The sequence below is a fragment of the Aquarana catesbeiana genome, linkage group LG06 (genome assembly GCF_042186555.1).
Source record: "Aquarana catesbeiana isolate 2022-GZ linkage group LG06, ASM4218655v1, whole genome shotgun sequence".
Classification (NCBI taxonomy): Eukaryota; Metazoa; Chordata; class Amphibia; order Anura; family Ranidae; genus Aquarana; species Aquarana catesbeiana.
In genome coordinates, this window is record NC_133329.1 from 313,430,546 (window position 1) to 313,453,016 (window position 22,471).

General features: G+C 40.4%; 1 protein-coding gene and 1 pseudogene across 4 annotated transcripts in view; both read right to left on the reverse strand.

Annotated features, from left to right (window-relative positions):
* The window catches only part of LOC141146893 (UDP-glucuronosyltransferase 1A5-like), a 31,924-nt pseudogene extending 9,732 nt beyond the window's left edge, over window positions 1-22,192 (reverse strand).
* LOC141146890 (UDP-glucuronosyltransferase 1A1-like) overlaps window positions 1-22,471 on the reverse strand; it is a 193,044-nt gene that overhangs the window by 75,325 nt on the left and 95,248 nt on the right. The gene's annotated exons all lie outside the window — the stretch shown is intronic.

Sequence of the window (22,471 nt, forward strand, 5' to 3'; positions counted from 1 at the left end):
CTTTCAAACTGTTTATGTTGAACATTATAGTTGAGCACCATTTTGAAACTGGAAACATCAGGGCTAGTTTCTTTGATTTTATCAGCAATCAAAGAGGCCCTATCCATCGCCAAAACCTTCTCAACTTCACTGTTCAAATTGTGTATATTATAGCCTTTCTCCACGAATCTGGACGTAAGCAGCGCAGATTGATCAACAAAATCACTGGCATGCGTGCAATTACGTCTAAGTCTAACAAATTGCCCCCTGGGAATGTTGCAAAGCCAAGATTTGTGATGGCAACTTCCCAGGGGGATGTAGGAATTACGATCCGTAGGTTTCAGGTAATTACACAATCTAAATCCTTCACTCTCTTTCAGGATTTCTAGATCCAGAAAGACTATCTTTTCTTTGCTGTAAACCCAGGATAACTGGATATTTTTGGTGTTACTATCCAGTTTCTGTACAAAGGTATCAAGACCCAGTTGATCACCCTCCCAGATCATAACGAGGTCGTCTATGTACCTTTTGTAACAGACAAGTTCAGGGGGGCGATGCTTGAACACCACGTCTTCCTCCCAGTGGGCCATAAAGAGATTGGCCACACTGGGAGCAAAACGGGCGCCCATTGCAACACCCCTTTTTTGAAGAAAGAATTGACGATTGAACCAAAAATAATTTTTGGCCAAACAAAACTTCAAACATTTCAAAAGGAACTTTTTATGTGCCTCAGGAAGATCAGAATATAGAGATAAGGCCCATTGGACTGAGGATATAGCGTCCTCATGTCCAATGATGGTATATAAGGACCCTACATCGGCCGTAACCATAATACAAGAGGGAGAACATCTGGTTGATTCAATAGTTTGAATGATGTGCTTGGTGTCTTTAAGAAAAGCATCTGTTTTGCTTACCAGGGGCTGAAGAAAGTAATCTATATATTGGCCTAACCTAGAGGAGATGGAATCGATACCATTTACTATAGGCCTCCCAGGAGGGTTGATCATATCCTTATGAATTTTTGGGAGGCAGTAAATGATAGGGGTTCTGCAGAAAAAGGGATCCAAATAGGAAGCCTCTTTCTTAGTGAGAATATTCTCACTTTTCCCCTCCTCTATTAGCCAGTGAAGTTCATCTTTGTAGATTAACATAGGATCTTTGTTCAAAATTTGATAAGTGTCTCGATCCTCCAACAATCTATGCAGTTCACCCAGATATTTAGATTTATCCAGAATCACCAGACCTCCCCCTTTATCCGCAGGGCGAATGACGATGTCATTTCTTTTTTCTAAAGATTTCATGCCCTGCCGGATAGGTAGTGGGTCTGTTGATTTTCTAACCTTCATTTTATCCAGGTCATTAAATAACATGTGGTTGATCCTCCTATACAATCTGAAAACCGATTGTTCTCTTTCCTCTCAGGTTTCTATGCCTGTGGGCGATGCACAGCCTGCAGGCATTCTAAATGCAATAATAAAAAACGCAAGAATTTTAGGGCCACATCCACTGGTAAAGAATATAAAATTGACCAACTGATCACTTGCACAATGGTAGGGGTCGTATACATGCTCCAATGTGAATGTGGTCTTCAATACATAGGAAGGACCTCCCGCCCCCTACATGTGCGTTTAGGAGAACATGTCAACAACATCAAGAAGGGATTAAAGACACACAATGTCTCCAAACACTTTAAATTAGTGCATGGTCAAAACCCCAGAGGATTGAGTTTTTGGGGTATTGAGAGAGTAAAAAAACATTGGAGAGGGGGCAATTTTTTACGTCAATTAAGTCGCAGGGAATCCCATTGGATTCATGAGACCAAGGTTCTCATCCCTGGGGGCTTGAACGCTGAATTTGACGTTAATTGCTTTATTTCGGATCGCTAGCAGTTAACTGTCAAATCATTTATCATTTTTTTCTGGCCCTCCTCCTCCCCTCCTTGCTTGCGGTATTTTATTTCATTTCAGGGTTTGATTTTTAGGGATTTATGTAATTTACATATTTTATGTATGATGAATTATGGATGACTTCTAGGATGGCCGTCCAGAGCGCGGGATGACAATTAATTAATTAATTTTTTTATTAAAATATTTTTTATATAAATTTTTTATATATATATTTTTTCTATTATGTTCGTGCTAAAGCTCTTTAAAACGGTCAGTCTCTGATTAAGCAATGTTAAGCGGGCAGCTGCAGTGTTTCCTGTTTACTTACATTGCGCTGTCTAGTATCTCTCCCTGTGTTACCATGGAGATAGGTACGCTTTGACGGGGATTGGCTTTGTCCTCTCCCTGATATGCATATAAGCGGGTGTAGTCACAGCCAGCCGTTGCCGCTGAGAAAGTCCCGCCCCCTTTAGGGACGTAACGCATACGGCACCTCCCACGTGTCTGGATCGTGACGTCATCCGCGCTCCGCTCGTCCAACCGATGTGGATCATCCTTTCACATATGCTGTTGTCCTTTGCACTGGGGTACAGTGCGATGCTTGTAAGTGATTTTACTTGTTTATAAATAAACCATTTTTAGCGATCTACAGAGAGCACTAGATCTCCTTTATATATTTTACATGTCATGACTGCAAGAGTATCTATTGCTGAAGTTTGACTGGGATCTGCATACACCACTCCCTGCTTTTATCCCTGTGAGGGAACTGCTGATTTGACCTGACTGATTAACTCAGGGGTCCATCTGTAGAGGTGAGCGGCTTGTGCTACCGAAGGTGGAGGTCCATGTCACTACAGTCACACAATCAGCTATTGCATGTCACGATTATCACTGAAGGAATTGCTGGACTTGAATTGGATTTAATCTTTTTATGGACATTTATTGATTGTTTTATTTTATTTAAGATTTCCTATGCGCTGTACTGCCTTCTCTATTTAGATCTTGAGTATAGCCTCACATATTATTCAATGGTATACAGTATAAAAGTACCATCATCCAAGTTGACGTATAAAAATAGGGAAGGTGGGAATGTGAGGGCAGTTGCTGAGGCTGACTAATACACATAAACACCTAAGGAAGTTGAATGGACTATCTTGGTACTGATACAATGACACAATTATTATGATAAAATGCAAATGTTATTATATAACAACATACAAAAGGTATTAAAAATTATATATATATATATATATATATATATATATATATAATATACACCACATATAACTAACTAATAACGGGTTCCCCCGTAAAGTTTCTGTTAGGGTGGGGTATAGAAAATTCCTCTACCGGTTTCGCGGTGTAAACCGCTTCTTCAGGAGGATAGAAGGTCTATAAAGAAAACAATACGTTAAAAAGGAGACAATACAATAAAATACAGTAATTGCAAAGCGTAATATATATTACAATCAGTGTTAATACAAGAAAGCCTGCTCACCCGAATGGACCAAAAACGACTAGCGACAGGATCCCACAATTTTCCCCCGCGGCGGACAAGGGGGATTGTAAGTGACCATCTCTAATTAATAATAATGATCAAAGTCAATATTGATGGTAAACGTGTGGATTCTAAGGAATGGTACGGTGCAGCGGTAGAAAAACTGGAATGGTGTCTATGTGTGTGAGAAGGAAGAAGGGGGGGGGAGAAAAGGGGGGAGGAGAAAGGAGGGAAGGGGAGCAAAAAAGGGGGGAAAAGAAGGGGGGGAGGGGGATAAGGAAAAAAAAGGGAGGGAAATGGGAAAAGGAAAAAGAACAAAGAAAGGAGACAGAAAGGGCAAAGGGAAAAGGGGTGGGGAGAAAGGAGAAAGAGGGGGAGATGGAAAGGAGAGGACCCTGAAGGGGGACAGAAAACAGGGAGAAAGGGGAAAAAAAGGGAGATTCCCCCTTTTTATTATTCCCTTCTATTCCTCCCCTCCCCTTTCTCCCTCTTTTCTGTACCCCTTCAGGGTCCTCTCCTTTCCATCTCCCTTCCCTCCTTTCTCCTTTCCTCATCTCTCCCCCCACCTCTTCCAACTCCCTCCTCCCCCCCTCCCTTTTCCCTTTGCCCTTTCTGTCTCCTTTCTTTTTTCTTTTTCCTTTTCCCATTTCCCTCCCTTTTTTTCCTTATCCCCCCTTTTTTTCCCCCCTTCTTTTCCCCCCTTTTTTGCTCCCCTTCCCTCCTTTCCCCTTCCCCCCCTTCCCCTCCCCTTTTCTCTTCCTCCCCCTTTCTTCCTTCTCACACACATGGACACCATTCCGATTTTTCTACCACTGCACCTTACCACTCCTTAGAATCCACACGTTTACCATCCATATTGACTTTGATCATTATTACCTTTAATTAGAGATAGTCACTTACAATCCCCCTTGTCTGCTGCGGGGGGGAAATTGTGAAATCCTGTCGCTAGTCATTTTTTGGTCCATTCGGGTGAGCAGGCTTTCTTGTATTAACACTGATTGTAACATATATTACGCTTTGCAATTACTGTATTTTACTGTATTGTCTCCTTTTTAATGTACTGTTTTCTTAAGGCACCTTTCACACTGGGGCGGGGGCGGCGTCGGCAGTAAAGTGCTTTACCGTCGGTATTCGGCAGCTAGCGGGGCGGTTTTACCCCCTCTAGCAGTCGAGAAAGGGTTAAAAACCACCGCAAAGCGCCTCTGCAGAGGCTGATTTCAATGGGCAGGAGTGGGGAAGGAGCGGTGTATACACTGCTCCTTCCCCGCTCCGAAGATGCTGCTAGCAGGACTTTTTTTCCTGTCCTGCTAGCACACCGCAGGGGCTTTCACACAGGAGAGACAGCAGCGGCTGTTTCGGGTCGGTTTGCAGGCGCTATTATTTTTTAACAGAAGATTTTATTGAACAAATCAGCATTACAATACAATAAATTAGTACAGTCAATGCGATGAGAATAGTGACAACAGGATCTGCCTTCAGACAAAAGCCACTATTTAGCAGATATTCCAGTTATGCAAACGTCAGAAATTTCACCCAACAATACTCCTTATGGCATTAAAGCGTAATAACCTCTCAGGTAGAATAAAGTAGGTAACCAATATACAGTCAAACCTAGTAGGGATGGCAGGGGGGGCGGGGGAAGAGGGGGGGAGGCGGGAGGGGACCGAGGGAGGGGGAAGGAAGGGGATGAGGGAGGGGGAAGGAAGGGGATGGGGGGGGGGGAGCATCAGAAGAATGAACATGAGATGTAGGATGTCCTCTAATATGTTTCACTTCTTGGTTATGGGGATGGGGGTTCAGGATCCCCGGAGGCGTCCACCCAAGAGGACCAGATTTTATCAAACTTTCCTGGGTATTGCCTACTTTCATACATCAGTCTATAAAGGGGGAGTGCCGTATTCACCGACCGTCTCCACGAGGCCAGAATAGGAGGCTCCACTAGTTTCCATAAGATTTCACGCCTGGCATAGTATAATGCAAAGGTTAGACACAGTTTACTATATCTATCTCCCTCCACTTCCTCCAAATGACTAAGCAGTAGTACCTGGGGATCCACCGGCAAGTGTGAGCCTATGACCTTGCTCAATGTGGAGGCCACTGTTGACCAGAAGGGGTGAAGTTTGGGACAGGACCAGACCATGTGCCAGAAAGTACCCTCCTCCTGCCTACATCTCTGACAGTTGGGGTCTCTTTGATGGTAAATGCGCGCCAGTCTCTGTGGGGTGAAATACGCTCTGTGTAGGAACCTATCTATTGCAGCTATCATGGAGGGAATGTAGGAGATTAAACACTCCTTCCATTCCTCCTCGTTCAAAGAGGGAATATCGATCCTCCACTTTTCCCAGGTTTTGGTTAATTTGGCATCATACTCCACTGTAAGGTAAAGATATAATGTTGAGAGGGGCTTCCCCATCACACTGGAAGTCAAGAGCCGTTCAATGGAGTCTGGTTCCAGAATGTGGGGGGCAGGGAACAGAGCTTCAAAGGCGTGTTTCAGCTGCCAGTACCTGAATTGGAAGGAGGGTGGAATAGCAAAGGATTGCCTCAGGGCTTGGAAAGACATAAGTCTACCCTCTTTGACTATATGTTTTAATGTGAGAATTCCCTTTTTTGCCCAAAGCGAGGGGTCCGGTATGCTGTAAAAGTGGGGGAGCATAGGGTTACCCCATAGGGGCATGTGGGGTGAGATGAGATTGGGCTTCCCATATATTTTCCTGGCCTCCTGCCATACCTTCACGGTAGTTCGCATCAGCGTTGTCATGGACGGGCTGGCTCTAAGTCCACGGAACGGGAGATTGCTCAGGGCCGCATAGGAACCCAAAATAGCTGCCTCCAGAGTGACCGCCGGATTCTGTATGGGCTGGGAGAACCACCACCGAATCGTGACCAGAACAGCTGCCCAATAGTAGATTTGAAAATTCGGTAGCGCCAACCCCCCCCCCCGAAAGTGGGAGATATAAAATCTGCTTGGCCACCCTAGGTGGCCTCCCGGCCCAGACAAAATGTATCAGCAGACTCTCCAACCTTCGAAAGAAAGTCCTAGGGATGTGTATGGGTGTATTATGGAAGAAGTAGAGATACTTGGGAAGAAAGATCATTTTTAGCAAATTGACTCTGCCAACAGGGGTCAATGGAAGGGAACGCCAAGCAGCACATCTAGCCGTAAGCTGTGTCATGAGTGGTCGCAAATTGTTATCCATGTAGTCTTGGACTTTGCCACTAACCTGGATCCCCAAATATTTGAAGTCATCTACCCATTTGAGCTGCGGGTGTGGCACCCTAGGGGTCGAGGGGTGGAGCAGGAAAAGAACCGACTTGTCCCAATTAATGCATATCCCCGAGTACCCACCAAATCGGTTAATCAGGTCCAGTGCAGTCTGTAAAGAGGACGACGCATCCGCTAAATAGAGCAGAGCATCGTCCACGTATAACGATAATTTCTCCTCAATTGGACCTACCTGGAGACCCTTCACACCCGGATCATCCCTCAGCAATATAGCCAGGAGCTCCATCGCCAGAGCAAATAGACCCTGGGAGAGAGGACATCCCTGTTGCGTGCCACGAAACAGTCTAAACTTCCCCGATAGGCATCCGTTGGTACGTAGGGGGTACGGAGGGGCCATGATATAACATGCGGAGCCAGTTCGTAAAACCCGGGCCAAACCCGAATCTCGAGAGCACCTCCCATAGGTAACCCCACTCGACGGAGTCAAAAGCCTTCTCCGCGTCGAGTGAGGCCACCATTCCTTTAGTCGCCTCATCTGCTCTATATATGTGGGTATAAAGGCGTCTGATATTAATGTCAGTTCCCCTTCCGGGCATAAAGCCTGTTTGATCCCTGTGGATGAGGGCAGTAATGACCAAATTAAGTCTGTTGGCCAACACTTTCGCCAGCACCTTTGCATCAACGTTTAGAAGGGATATGGGGCGATACGAGGAGCATAACTTGGGGTCCTTCCCTGGCTTAGGGATCACCACTATAATCGCTTCGCTCATTGTGTCCGGGAGTTTTTCAAGACGCCCCGACGCAGAGAAGAGGTCCTGTAATTTATCAACTAGTTCTGTTGCGTACTGTTTGTAAAACTCCACTGGGATGCCATCAGTACCCGGTGTTTTCCCTGTCTGCATTGATTTAAGTGCCTGGAGTATTTCCAGAGACGTAATTGGGGCGTCGAGCTTGTCGCGGTACATAGCTGTAAGGGTTGGGATATCAATATCATTTAAGTATGCTACTAGATCTTCTCTTCCATAGTCTACCCTGGAGCTGTAGAGGGATTCATAGAATTCCGCAAAACAGCCATTTATCCCTTCTGGTGTATGGATCAGCTGTCCCGATAGGTCTTTAATACATGAGATACTCATCTCACCAGCCTGCAGGCGCTATTATTAGCGCAATAGCGACTGCAAACCGCCCCAGTGTGAAAGGGGCCTTATAGACCTTCTATTCTCCTGAAGAAGCGGTTTACACCGCGAAACCGGTAGAGGAATTTTCTATACCCCACCCTAACAGAAACTTACGGGGGAACCCATTATTAGTTAGTTATATGTGGTGTATATTATATATATCATTTTTAATACCTTTTGTATGTTGTTATAAAATAAAATTTGCATTTTATCATAATAATTGTGTAATTGTATCAGTACTGAGATAGTCCATTCAACTTCCTTAGGTGTTTATGTGTATTGGTCAGCCTCAGCAACTGCCCTCACATTCCCACCTTCCCTATTTTTATCATGGTATAGAAATGATAGCAATAATGATAATATGAAATTTAAAATTAAATAAAAAAACTCTAAAATTATTACTTATAGAAGGACATATGGTTAGTGTGATGCATAGGTATAAAAGGATAAAAGTTAATGATTAAAGGATAGTAGCCAGTTCTATGCATTCATTGATACCCCCTGGTGAGAGGGTATCTAAAGTGTAGATCCAATAGGTCTCTCTCGCACGTAGCTTTTTAAAACATTTGGCCATCGAGAGAGATCTAGGGATCTGTTCTATGACCTACACCTGTAGTGGGCGGAGCTATCAATGATCCCCCTGTCCCCCATTCACCGATCGTGTGTTTTTAGAAAATTTGTATACTGTCATTTGACAGGTTTCAGTTTGATTTCTGCTTTACCACAGATTCACTCCAGGCTTATTTGCAATTATTGGTATTTCACAGAAAAACATAATGCTTAAATCCCCACTAAAAGGCACATTATCACAAAGAACACTAGCAGATTAGCACATTCTTTAAATTTGTACATTGCACACTCTGTATCTGGTCAACAACTCTCAACATTTTTTTTAGACTGTTGAGCTTGAACACACTAAGTACACTTACCAGGTTTGCTCTTTTCTTCTCTGGACAGCTATGACCCCCAATAAACAACATATTTGGCATTAAAGGTTTAACAGACTCTAGTACAAAATCATATTTGTATAACCAAAGTTCAGCCTGACTAAATATTTCAAGTAACTTCACATCTCTATGTAGGAACTTGGAGGCCAGTCTGTTATATTCAGTATCAATTTGCTGGCAGGCTAAGGTTTCTAAAATGTGAAACAGAACATTCCTCATTCGCTGGAAAATATCCTCCTGATTGTTTCTTAGGTCAGAGTGATCTGAATTTGGGCAATTTACAGCCTTCCCAGCCACAGGGAAGTGAGGGTAGAAAATAAATGGATCAGAGCTGGAGATGTTTTGCAAGGATTGGACCACAGGGAAAAAAAAGTATCCATGACTGAAACATCAAAACTTCTTTTTTCCAAGAAACTAAGCAACTCCTGGTCAGCCAGGAGATCCAGACGGGTACAAGATAAAACTGATGCAGTTTACTTCATCCTCTTATATTCTGTACTAATAGCACTAAGCAAGCTGTCCATCAGAGATTGACCTGATATAGGTTCCAGATTTATACTGAGCCCAGACTTAAGGAGAGGGGCATTGTACATCTTCACTGTTATTCCTTCAAATGAGCCCATGTCCATCATGTTCCTAGGTATCACCAACACTAGCTCATGTCCGTTTTATTGGATTTTATCCACCATAATGCGCATGTCAAGCCACGTATCGGTATCTTGAGCGATTACCAGTACATTTCCACTCTCTGCCAAGGTGGGAAAACCCAGAATGACAACAATCCAGATGAATGTCAGTGAAACAATAATGGCCGCCGGGGCGCATGCGCGCGATCACGGGATATGGCTGCCTAGTCCCTGCACTCCGCGCCGCCGGCCGTTACTAACTCGGCTATCAGAGCACTATTCGCCCGCAGACACGAGCAACTGGGCTCCCGGGATAGCGGACACCGCCAAGTACCCGCGGGTATGTACCGCCCGCAAAGAGCTAAAGCGAAACACCCCAAACAACACAAGATGAATACTATATTCTGTACTAATAGCACTTAATAAGCTGTCCATCAGAGATTGACTTGATATAGGTTCCAGATTTATACTGAGCCCAGACTTAAGGAGAGGGGCACTGTACATCTTCTCTGTTATTCCTTCAAATGAGCCCATGTCCATCATGTTCCTAGGTATCACCAACACTATCTCATGTCCGTTTTATTGGATTTTATCCACCATAGTGAGCATGTCAAGCCACGTATCGGTATCTTGAGCGATTGCCAAGGTGGGAAAACCCAGAATGACAACAATCCAGATGAATGTCAGTGAAAGAATAATGGCCGCAAAGAATAATGGCTGAAATTTGCCACAAAAAAGAGTAAAAGTATTTAAATACCTTAAAAAACAACATATTGATGTTGTATGCTTACAGGAAACTCATTTTTCCTCCACCTCTTGCCCTAAATATTTTGCCGCCCAATACCCCCAAGTGTTTTCAGCCAATGGCCCGACCATGAGTTTTAATAGCTTTTCGCAAGTCGGTCCCTTTTCGGTGTGATAGACAGATAGCTGACCCTGAAGGTAGATATCTCCTGCTTGTAGGCAGTATTCAAGATGCAGAGGTAACCATACTAACCTATTATGCTCCCAATTCTAACCTGGACCCTTTTTGTCACACGTTTGCTCTCTGTTGACATCACACCAAAGGGGGACCCTGTTGTTGGCGGGAGACTCAAATGTGGCCTTGGACCCTGTATTGGATAAATACCCCTCTGAAAGAGTAGCCGCATCCTCTGCAGCGAAAACATTTTCACATTCCCTGCGTTGTCATGATCTGGTGGATCCATGGCGGGAATTACACCCGTTGAGTAAAGACTATACATACTACTCCCACCCTCACCATTCACACTCTAGAATTGATCATGTAATAATGCTTAGAAAACATCTCCCTTTAATAGAATCATTGTCCATCATAGTGGCCCCCTGGACGGACCACGACCCCCTCCTGGTAGTGTTCCGGTCTCTAGTACATAACCCCCAACATTGCTCCTGAATCATGAATGACTCGCTATTATCTCTACAAGATATTCACGAGGACTTATTAAACACTTCAGTTGAATATTTTCATCTCAACTCCACCTCTGTCTCATCACCATTAACCCTCTGGAGGGCCTATAAGGCTGTGCTCAGAGGGCATATCATTCAGATAGCATCAAAACGCAAAAAAGAAAGGCAAAAATTACGGACGACATTGGAATCCCGACTGGACTCTATTTCAGCAGCTTTGAAACAATCCCCCACACCAGTAAATCGTAGACTTTTGGACCCCGCTCACACAGAATTAGACTTATGTCTCACAGACCAGGCAGAACGCACTTTGCGCTGGTCTCGTCAGCATTGGTACATTAAAGCTAACAAACCAAATGCGATGCTGGCCAAGAGATTACGTACATTTAATTCCAAACCCACCCCTATTACTTTACGCACTCGACATAATGTGCTTACCAGTAACCTGATCCGTATATTGGACGAGTTCCGCCATAGACTCACTACTCTATACTCAGCCCAAACCTTACGACTGAACGGGATAGGTTGGATTTCCTCCAACACATTTCCCTACCTACAATATCTGAGACACAGGTGGACCTTATGGACCGTGATATTCAGGAAGCGGAAGTTCGACAATGTATTAAAGAATTAAAAATAGGGAAGAGGCCAGGTCCAGACGGCTTCATGGCACTTTACTATAGAAAACTGGTGGAGGTTAGCCGCCCCCTTGACGGCTATGTATAATTCCGTCAAAAATGGCCAGAATTTTTCATCAGATCTTCTAACATCTAATATTGTGATGTTGCCGAAGCCTGACCGTGGCCATACCTCATGGGCCAACTTCTGGCCCATATCTTTAATTAATGTTGATATGAAGATCCTTACCAAAATCTTGGCCAATCGATTAAATTAGTTCCTTCCCCGCTTAATCAAAAAGGACCAAGTGGGTTTTGTGCCAATGAGACAGGCAGGGAATGCTATCAGGAGAATTATTCAATTACAGCATGTCGCCCATAAGCGTTCCCTAGAAACTATGCTTTTGTCGCTGGATGTGAACAAGGCCTTTGACACCTTGTCCTGGCCATACCTCATGACAGTACTCCGCCACTATGGCTTTGGTACTTCGTTTTTGCGTTGGTTGGCAGCATTGTACGACACCCCTCAAGCTAAAATTAAATACTACGGGTTTAAATCCTCTATTTTTCCTATCCGTAGGGGCACCCGACAAGGTTGTCCACTTTCGCCACTCCTGTTCGTCCTGGCGATGAAACTGCTGGCTGAGGTGATTCGTTCACAAAAAAGGTATTAAAGTGGTGGGCTCTAATCACAAGATCTTCTTATTTGCAGATGACATCCTATTGACTATGACATCTTCTAGAATCTCACTGCCTAACCTGTTTTCCCTATTAGAGGCCTTTGCGTCTCTTTCGGGTTTACAGGTTAACCCTACAAAATCTAAGGCAATGTCTGTAAATCTTTCTCCTTCAGAACTGACCTCTTTAAAAGAAAATTTCCCATTTCAATGGCTTCCTTCACTACCCTATTTAGGCATACGTCTCACTCCTAAATATGATGGCCTTTATCAGGCTAATTTTCCCCCTCTCTTTCGAAAACTCACTATAATGTTATCCTCCTGGTTCCATTTCCCTTTGTCTTGGTTTGGCAGGATCTCAGCTGTCCGTATGACTTACCTCCCTAAACTGCTGTATTTTTTTTCGAGTATTACCTGTTCCAATCCCCTCTTACATATTAAGAATCCATCAATGCAAAATTTTGAAATTTATATGGGGTTCTTTTTGCCCCCGAATTAACAAGCGGATTATGTATGCCCGGCGGATCAATGGGGGCCTTTCAGTCCCCAATCTTCAGGCATACTATATGGCAGCGAGCATTGCTCCATTAACCAGCCTCCATGACACCTATCAAATGCCGCTGTGGGCCACTATTGATCTGGCCGAATCACACCCTATACCCATATCTTCTGTACCCTGGCTCCCACCATTGAAGTGCCCCCATGGGTTGGGGCCATGTATGGCTCACTCTCTACGCCTATGGGACTCTTAAGTATTCGACAGGCCTATTTTCTTCCCATCTACCTCTATTGCACCTTATTCACTGCCCGCTGTCCCCCTCCAGCTGTGATAACCCTAAACAATTCTCATGGTGGGCGGATAGTGGATTCACAGATGTCCATTCTCTGTTCACCCCAATGAGGATACTCACGTTTGAAATGCTTATATCTTCTCACGATATACCCCTACGAGAACATTATAGTTACCTTCAAATCAAACATTTCCTTCAACAACTTATACGGGCTCAACCCACCCCATACACCTTGACTCCCTTTGAAAGAATATGCAGGGCTACCCCTCACTCCCCGGGGGTCATATCCCTACTTTACGCCTCCGTCATCTCTAGTAGGAAACCCCCAGTGAGATCATATCACCTCCAATGGGAGGAACACCTCGGTAAACAGTTGGACCCAGAGGACTGGCAGATTATGACGATATCCCTTACAAAGACCTCTAGAAATGTTCTTACTTTAGAAAATGCATACAAGGTCTTCTATAGATGGTACTACACGTCTGCTAGGCTAGCTCGTTTTATCCCTTCCTATCCTTCTCATTGTTTCCAGGGTTGCTCGCTAAAAGGCACCATGGCTCACATCTGGTGGACATGTCCCAAGGTTTGTAGACTTTGGGTCAGGGTTTATACCCTTTTACTCAATATGCTCCACTCTAATCTGAAGAGAGATCCATATGAAGCGTTTTATGCAGATCAATCCTGGAACTTCTTCGCCCAGAGTGTCAATTGGCCCTACACCTTTTTAATGCAACTAAGTTGACCACTGCACGGTCCTGGAAAACCCCTGTATTCAGTGTTGAAGCAGTGAAAAATCGAATGAACGATATAATGATAAATGAGAAACTAACGTCCCTGGCTTCTGACACGCACAGTAAATTTCCTAGAGTCTGGCAACCATGGATATCATACAACCAACCCTCCAGGTTTGATAACCTGCTTTTGTCAATCTAGAGGCCTCCGGATGCACCACCCCCCCATAGAATGGACTCCTCCCTCTTTTCTGCCTTTCCCCTTTGTTTCTTTTCTCTTTTTCTCTTTGATTCCCCCCTATTCTCTGCTGCCAACTTACTCTCTACCATTTTTGTCTTTTAATGTAATCTCCTTTGTGACTCTTGTTATTAAGGAGTCGATTCACTTATGATGGTTACAGTGATACGAGTCAACAAAAAATTAATAAACTAGACCACATTCTTATTTTTATTTCTTTTATTTCTAATTATTTGGCGGTTGATATAAGAGTAGATGGGCCCTTTTATGTTGTTTCTTCCTCCTTTATTATTTACTCTACATATACACCCAATAAATAACATATTTTGGGACATTGATTACATTTTTGCTATGATATGTAATTGTTCTTTGTCTTTATATATATTCTTATTTTTTCTACATTTTTGTACTGATGAATAATGTACCACTAATGTAGCATCCCTCGGCGGGGATCCTCCCTTCATATTCTGTCCAATGTAACCATCACATTGTTGCATATGTCTGTTGTACTCATTTTTCTATCAATAAAAGCTTTGTAAAAGAAAGAATAATGGCCGCCATGTCTGAATGAGTAGTCTGCACTCTCTGAGAACACACCTCAGAAATAGATTCTTATAAATTTGTTTTTCAGTGAGTCAAATAATTTAAATAGCCTGTGTATATCACAATGATTCAAGTGCTGGACACTCCCTTCTATAACAACAATTTTTCAGCCTTATCATAAAATGTGATAACTAATGTATAGTAGCTATTAGAATTATTCATAATAAATAACATTTTAAAAAGATAAAGCAGGTGAGAGCCCAGTGTTCTGGTAAAGTGTAAACATTGAGTGATATTCAAAACTGAATACAGGTAAAGGTAAGGTTAGAAACTTAGGACATTCCTTATTCAAGCATTTTGCAAACCTCTTGAATTTCTTTGTTTAAATTGTGCTTTCTGTTACATATTTTATAATGAAAAATAAACAGTAAAGACAGCAGGGCAATGCAACTGATAAATTTTTATTGCAGCCCCCCAGCAGCATTCACTCATGTTTACACTCCATTCAGTTCAAGCGCCAGGAGCGAAGATTAATACCTGGTACTTCTGGGTGTGGAGACCTAGGGGTTTATTTACTAAAGGTAAATCCACTTTGCACTACAAGTGCACTTGGAAGTGCAGTCGCTGTAGATCTGAGGGGGACATGCAAGGAAAATAAAAAACAAAATTTTTGCTTGCACATGATTGGATGATAAAATCAGCAGAGCTTCCCCTCCTTTCAGATCTTCCCCTCAGATCTAAAGCGACTGCAGTACACTTGTAGTGCAAAGTGGATTTGCCTTTAGTAAATAAACCCCCAGGTCTCCACAAGTAAGTAGTAAATCAGCCCCCATATGTTTTACTATATGCATCTATTAAAATAGTGCTACTACCAAGAAATAAGCCCTTAATGATAAGCAGGATGGGATATAGACTCATGTGCTTGGATAGCCCCAGTACTCAGGCATCCAAACGTCCAATCAAAGAGAAAAAAATCCAGCACCACGATGTTTCCAAAATAAACCATATAAGATTTTATTTACCACTTCAGCCCCGGAAGGTTTATTTTAACTGACAATTGCGTGGTCATGCGACGCTGTACCTAAATAAAATGTTTGTCCGTTTTTTCCCACAAATAGAGCTTTCTTTTGGTGGTATTTGATCACCTCCTCGTTTTTTTTATTTTCTGCTCTATAAACAAAATAAAGCAGGCAATTTTTAAAGAAAAAACAATATTTTTTATTTTCTGCTATAAAACATACCCAATACATTTAAAAAAAAAAATGACTTCATCGGTATAGGCTAATATGTATGCCGCTACATATTTTTGGTAAAGAAAATCCCAATAAGCGTATATTGATTGGTTTGCGCAAAAGTTATAGCGTCTACAAACTATGGAATGTATGTATTTATTTATTTATTTTTTTACTAGTAATGGTGGCGATCAGCGACTTATAGCGGTACTGCGATATTGCGACGAACAAATGAGACACCTAACTGTGACTTTTGACATGTTTTGGGGACCAGTGACACTAATACAGTGATCAGTGCTAAAAAAAATATGCACTGTCACTGTACTAATGACATTTGCAGGGAAGGGGTTAAATGTGTTCCTAGGGAGTGCTTAATAACTGTGGGGGAGGTGCTTTGACTGGGGGAAGATAAAGATCCGTGTTCCTGCTTAGTAGAAACACAAGATGTCCATTTTCCCCTCTCACAGGATGGCAATCTACCTTGTTTACATAGGCAGACCTAAGTTGTGCCTGTCTCCCTAACGATCGGCGGGTACTGGCGGACATCGCGTGCCTCGGACCCGGAAGTGTCAGATCATGTACTAGGTACGTGATCTGGCACAAAGTGGCTGCCCGCAAGCGTTTAATCCATCCAATATAAGAAATCAACACCAGTAGTTATTGACGCGTTTTAGCCTCTTACATAGGTCTTAGTCATGTGTTTTACTCCCTTTTCTTCCACGTAATCGAGCTAGTGCTCTATAATTGCCTACTCAGGCACCCGGACCTGTCACATGGAGCAGAGAGAGTTTCCTTTTCTCAATCCAGCAGATGAATAGAAGGTAAATACAAGTAATTGTGGGGACAGTTTTTATTTATTTTCTTCTTTTAATTCTAAACACAAGTAAATATTTCACCCTCAAATAAAATCTCATTTACATATCCGTCCTGGTTTCTTCTAACCAGCTAGACATGTGCAGTTCGTTTCAATCTGAATTGAAATTCGGATGAATTTTCAGTTTTCGGAAATTCGGAAGTATCCGAATTTTCGAATTACAATAGTACCAAATTTAAACAAATCCGAAATAATGAAAAAAAAATTTGGACGCAATTTGAATTCAAAACGATTTGAATAGTTTTAGAATCAATTTCGCCTAGTTTTCAAATTCGATTAATTTTTAAAATTAGAAAAGTTTTGGAATTCGAAAAGTTTTCGATTTGTTTTCCAATTTCCAAAGAGAGTAAAATAGAATAGAAAATAAGGGAATAGAATAGAAAAATTTGAATAAAAAAGAAAAGAATAAAAAAAGAATACAATAAAATAGAAAGAATATAACCATCTTGTGAAATTCGAATTTCAAATAAAATAAATTTGAATTTTAATAAAATAGAAAAGAATAGATTAGAATAGAATAGAATAGAATAGAATAGAAAATAACAGAGTAGTGTAGAAAAAAACATCAGAAAAGAATAGAAGGAATAGAACCATCTTCTGAAATTTGAATTTTGAATAGGAAAGAATAGAATAGAAAAGAATAGATTAGAATAGAATTGAAAATAACAGAATAGTATACAAAAAAAAACAGAATAGAATAGAATAAATATAACCATCTTCTTAAATTCAAATTTTGAATAGAATACATTTTAAATTTTAATAGAAAAGAATAGAATATAATAGAAAATAATACAATAGAAAAGAATATCATTACAATACAATACAATACAATAGAAAGAATATAACCATTTCCCAAAATTCGAAGAGAATCAATTCTAATTTGAATAGAATAGAAAAGAATAGATTAGAACAGAAAGATGGTTATATTCTTTCTATTCTATTCTGTTGTTTTTCTATACTATTATAGTATTTTCTATTCTAGTCTAATTTATTATTTTCTATTCTATTCAAATTTGAATTGATTTTAATTTTGGGAAATGGTTATATTGTTTCTATTCTATTGTTTTTTGAATTATATTGTTTTGTATTCTATTCTTTTCTATTCGAATTTCAGAAGATGGTTATATTCTTTCTATTTTATTCTATTCATTTTTTATTCTATTGTATTCTATTCTGTTTGTTTCTATTCAATTGTATTCTATTCTGTGATTTTATTTTCTGTTCTATTTTGTTCTGTTTTACTCTATTATATTCTATTCTTTTATTTTCTGTTATATTCTTTTCTATTCATTTTTTTTCTATTCTATTCCTTTATCTTCTTTTCTATTGTATTCTCTTTGGAAATTGGAAAACTTTTCAAAATAGAAACTTTCCGAATTGGAAAACTTTCCGAATGAGAAAATTTTTCACATTGGAAAACTATTCGAATTTGAAAACTATTTGAATTCAAAAACTATTTGAAATGGATTTAAAAACTATTTGAATTCAAATTGCAAAAATTTGAATCGATTTGAATACAAATAAATTAAACTAATTCCGAAAGCGAATTAAAAGTATTAAACTAATTTAACTAAACGAATTTATGCAAACAACGAATTGAAACAAAACAAAACAAAACTATTTTTTTAGTTCTGCACATGTCTATACCCAGCCAGCTGCAGTGAGGCTGTTTCCTGGATTGGAATGATCTGCCATGCATCCACATGGGGTCTGTACCGTGATATGCTTATGACAGGTGCCATATTTGCTACCTTTGCGAGTTATTTATTGTCTTTTTATCGTTAAAGTTTTTCTAATGCTGCTCGTAGGTGGGTGCCTTCTGGTATTCTTTTCAGCACAAACTGGTTATTGATTTTGACACTGGTTTAGAGCATGTCTGCAATCCTCATACAACACAAGGGAGTTGAATTACTAAAGGCAAATAGGCTGTTCACTTTGCATGGAAGTTAGTCCCAGAGTTTAACCACTTGCCACCCGCCATATAGCAGAATGACGATGGCAAAGTGGTTGTGATATCCTGACCAGACGTGATATGGTGTGATCAGGATATCACAGCCGGCGTGCGCCCGCAGCACAGTGATCGGAGGTGCGGTGTGTCATTCTGACACACCACAACTCCGATCGTGGTATGAAGCCTCTGACAGAGGCTTCTTACCACGTGATCAGCTGTGACCAATCACAGCTGATCACAACGTGAACCAGCGAAGTTCTGGTAAACGGCTTTCCTCAGTTAACGCTGAAAACCAATCTCCCTTATCAGTGCTGCCTATCCAGTGCCACCTATCAGTGCCCATAAGTGCTGCCTATCAGTGCCCATCAGTTCTGCCTATCAGTGCCGCATTTTACTTTTGATATTTGATATTTATAATTTCTTTATTTATTTATATCTGTTTTCATGGCAATTTTTGCACATTGATTCTTCATATTGTTATTTTTCACCTATTCAGGTATTAATTCAATAACATTAAGTGTGTACATTGTATCACAGAGTTATTCAGTGACAATTTTTGTGCAAGACCACTTTATTTATTTTTACCACTTTCTAGTGTTTAGTGATAGACTTTGAGGTTTTGCTGCAATTATTGATTTATCACTTGAAGTTCTGTATTAGATTTACTTTTTATCATTACTCTCAGTAGCGCGAGAGACACATTCACAATTTTTATCATTGCCGCCTATCAGTACCGCCTATCAGTGCCCATCAGTTTTTTTTTTTTTAATTGACGGTATTTTTCGTTTATAGCGCAAAAATTGAAAACCGCAGAGGTGATCAAATACCACCAAAAGGAAGCTCTATTTGTGCGAAGAAAATTATAAAAATTGTTTGGGTACAGTGTTGCATGACCGCGCAATTGTCATTCAAAGTACGACAGCGCTGAAAGCTAAAAATTGTCCTGGGCAGGTAGGAGGGAAAGTGCCTGGTATGGAAAATAAAAAAAAATAGCATTTTTCCTTGCACATGATTCAATGAAGGAAGCAGAGCTTCAACTCATTCACTAGGCTCTGGGGCAAATTCCCTTGCAAAGTGAACAGCCTATTTACCTTTAAGCAAATCAACCCCAATAAGAAGAAACTTTGAGGTCTTTTTTCTCCTATGGAGATGTTTTGCTTCTGAGGTGATCTGCTACTAAATTATTTATATTTGCAAGATTTGGCTATATGGTTTTCTATAACTCCAAAATAAAACTTGCAGGCCAGTTCACATCTTTAAGTTAAGTGATACAAGTAGCAATTCAACACCAATAGCTTTTTTTCTGTTAAATTCAGTGCTGGTCTTTAATTAAGGCCCATTCACAACTTGTCATGCTGGATTGCATGCATTTTTTTTTCATTCAAATATTTTTAACACCAACAATATCTACCTGGTTTAGATGCTTCTTTTTTTCACAGTTGATTCCTCCAATAAATACCATGCTTGGCATTAAAGGTCTTGGAAATTCAAAGACAAAGTCATATCTTAATAGCCAGATTGAAGCCCGACTAAAAAGGTCCACAGCTGTGACCTCCCTGTGCAGAAAATGTGATGCCAGTTGGGCGAAAGGAGCATAGAAAATGTGGGACATAATCAGCTCAGCATATCTCAACAGAAAGTTTTTTACTGTTTCTTTGAAGGTCATGTGGTCAGTGTACCCAGTGAAGAATCGTGGCACATAGGAAAGTGGGCTGGGAGACTGGGTTGCTTCCTGGTCAATCCCAAATAAAGCCCCTCTCATGAAGAACACAGTTGGAATAGATAAAAGTTCTGCTAATATCTCTCCACATGGACACCGGATCAGTCAACATAGCATCAAACTTGAATGTTTCCAAATCATTGATCAGAGTTTCATTGTAAAGAAGGTTCTGACATGCTGCTACACAAGAATTTCTCATATTCACCATCCTATCATACATATACATTGCTTTCTGTAAGCCTGTCCTCTCTCCAAACACCGTATCAGTATAGTCTTTTATCATTGATGCCATATATTCTATGGTGTAGGGAGCAGAAAAAGTTCTCACTGTGAATTGGTCTAAATTCTTAAAGTGAAAGTTAACATCCGGGACAACCACAACACTCTCATGACCTCTGTGGGACAGCTCCTCCAACCAAGTCTCGCATGCTGAGCCAATGGCTTCCATCTTGCGGTACAACTAGCAGCTTTCCACCTTCATTCAGTCTAAATGTCACCAAAAAAAAAAGAAATCTAAGAACGTTGCAAAAATTCATGTCTGACAAGAGGTTCATTCAAAACTCTTTACACAGCACTGTATGCACATATATGCACTTTGTAATCCACTCTAATTCCTTATCAGCTATCACAAAACGAACTTTGCTTTTTTGTTGAACTTTTTCAGATAACAAATGTTTCACAATATCTGTCGGTCTTGCAGTTGAAAGCTAAATTGTTACATATGCATTTGTACAAAGTTGAGAAAGTAGGTAGTAAGAGAAAAACGATTTAGATTACTTCAGATTTGAAATTTCTCTCCAAACTATAATGCATGGGCAAACCGAGAAAGGCATTCAACTTTTTGGTTAATCCATCCAATATAAGGAATCAATACCAGTAGTTATTGACGCGTTTTAGCCTCTTACATAGGTCTCAGTCATGTGTTTTACTCCCTTTTCTTCCACGTAATCAAGCTAGTGCTCTATAATTGCCTACTCAGGCAACCAGTCCTGTCACATGGAGCAGAGAGAGTTTCCTTTTCTCAATCCAGCAGATGAATAGAAGGTAAATACAAGTAATTGTGGGGACCAGGTTCACCAGAATTAGAGTGAATCTGTTGCTTTGCCCTACATTGTCAAAGCACAAGTTCTCTTTAAAGTTGAACTCTAGGAATAAACTGTTTTTATTTATTTTCTTCTTTTAATTTTAAGCACAAGTAAATATTTCACCCTCATATAAAATCTCATTTACATATCCGTCCTGGTTTCTTCTAACCAGCTAGACATGTGCAGTTCGTTTCAATCCGAATTGAAATTCGGATGAATTTTCAGTTTTCGGAAATTCGGAAGTATCCGAATTTTCGAATTAAAAATAGTACCAAATTTAAACAAATCCGAAATAATGAAAAAAAAATTCGGACGCAATTTTGAATTCAAAACGATTTGAATAGTTTTAGAATCAATTTTGCATAGTTTTCGAATTCGATTAATTTTCAAATTAGAAAAGTTTTGGAATTCGAAAAGTTTTCGATTTGTTTTCCAATTTCCAAAGAGAGTAAAATAGAATGGAAAATAAGGGAATGGAATAGAAAAAAATGAATAGAAAAGAATAGATTAAAAAAGAATACAATAAAATTGAAAGAATATAACCATCTTGTGAAATTCGAATTTCAAATAAAATAAATTTGAATTTTAATAAAATAGAAAAGAATAGATTAGAATAGAATAGAAAATAACAGAGTAGTATGTGAACAGCCCCTTTCAACCCCAATAAGAAGAAACTTTGAGGTCTTTTGTCTTTTATGAAGATGTTTTGCTTGTGAGGTGATCTGCTACTAAATTATTTATATTTACAAGATTTGGCTATATGATTTTCTATAACTCCAAAATAAAATGCAAACTTGCAGGCCGATTCACATCTTTAGGTTAAGAGATACAAGTAGCAATTCAACACCAATATCTTTTTTTTTTCTGTTAAATTCATTGCTGGTCTTTAATTAAGGCCCATTCACAACTTAGCATGCTGGATTGCATGCATTTCTTTTCACTCAAATATTTTTAACACCAATAATTTCTACCTGGTTTAGATGCTTCTTCTTGGCACAGTTGATTCCTCCAATAAATACCATGCTTGGCATTAAAGGTCTTGGAAATTCAAAGACAAAGTCATATCTTAATAACCAGATTGAAGCCCGACTAAAAAGGTCCAGAACTGTGACCTCCCTGTGCAGAAAATTTGATGCCAGTTGGGCAAAAGGAGCATAGAAAATTCGGGACATAATCAGCTCAGCATATCTCAACAGAAAGTTTTTTACTCTTTCTTTGAAGGTCATGTGGTCAGTGTACCCAGT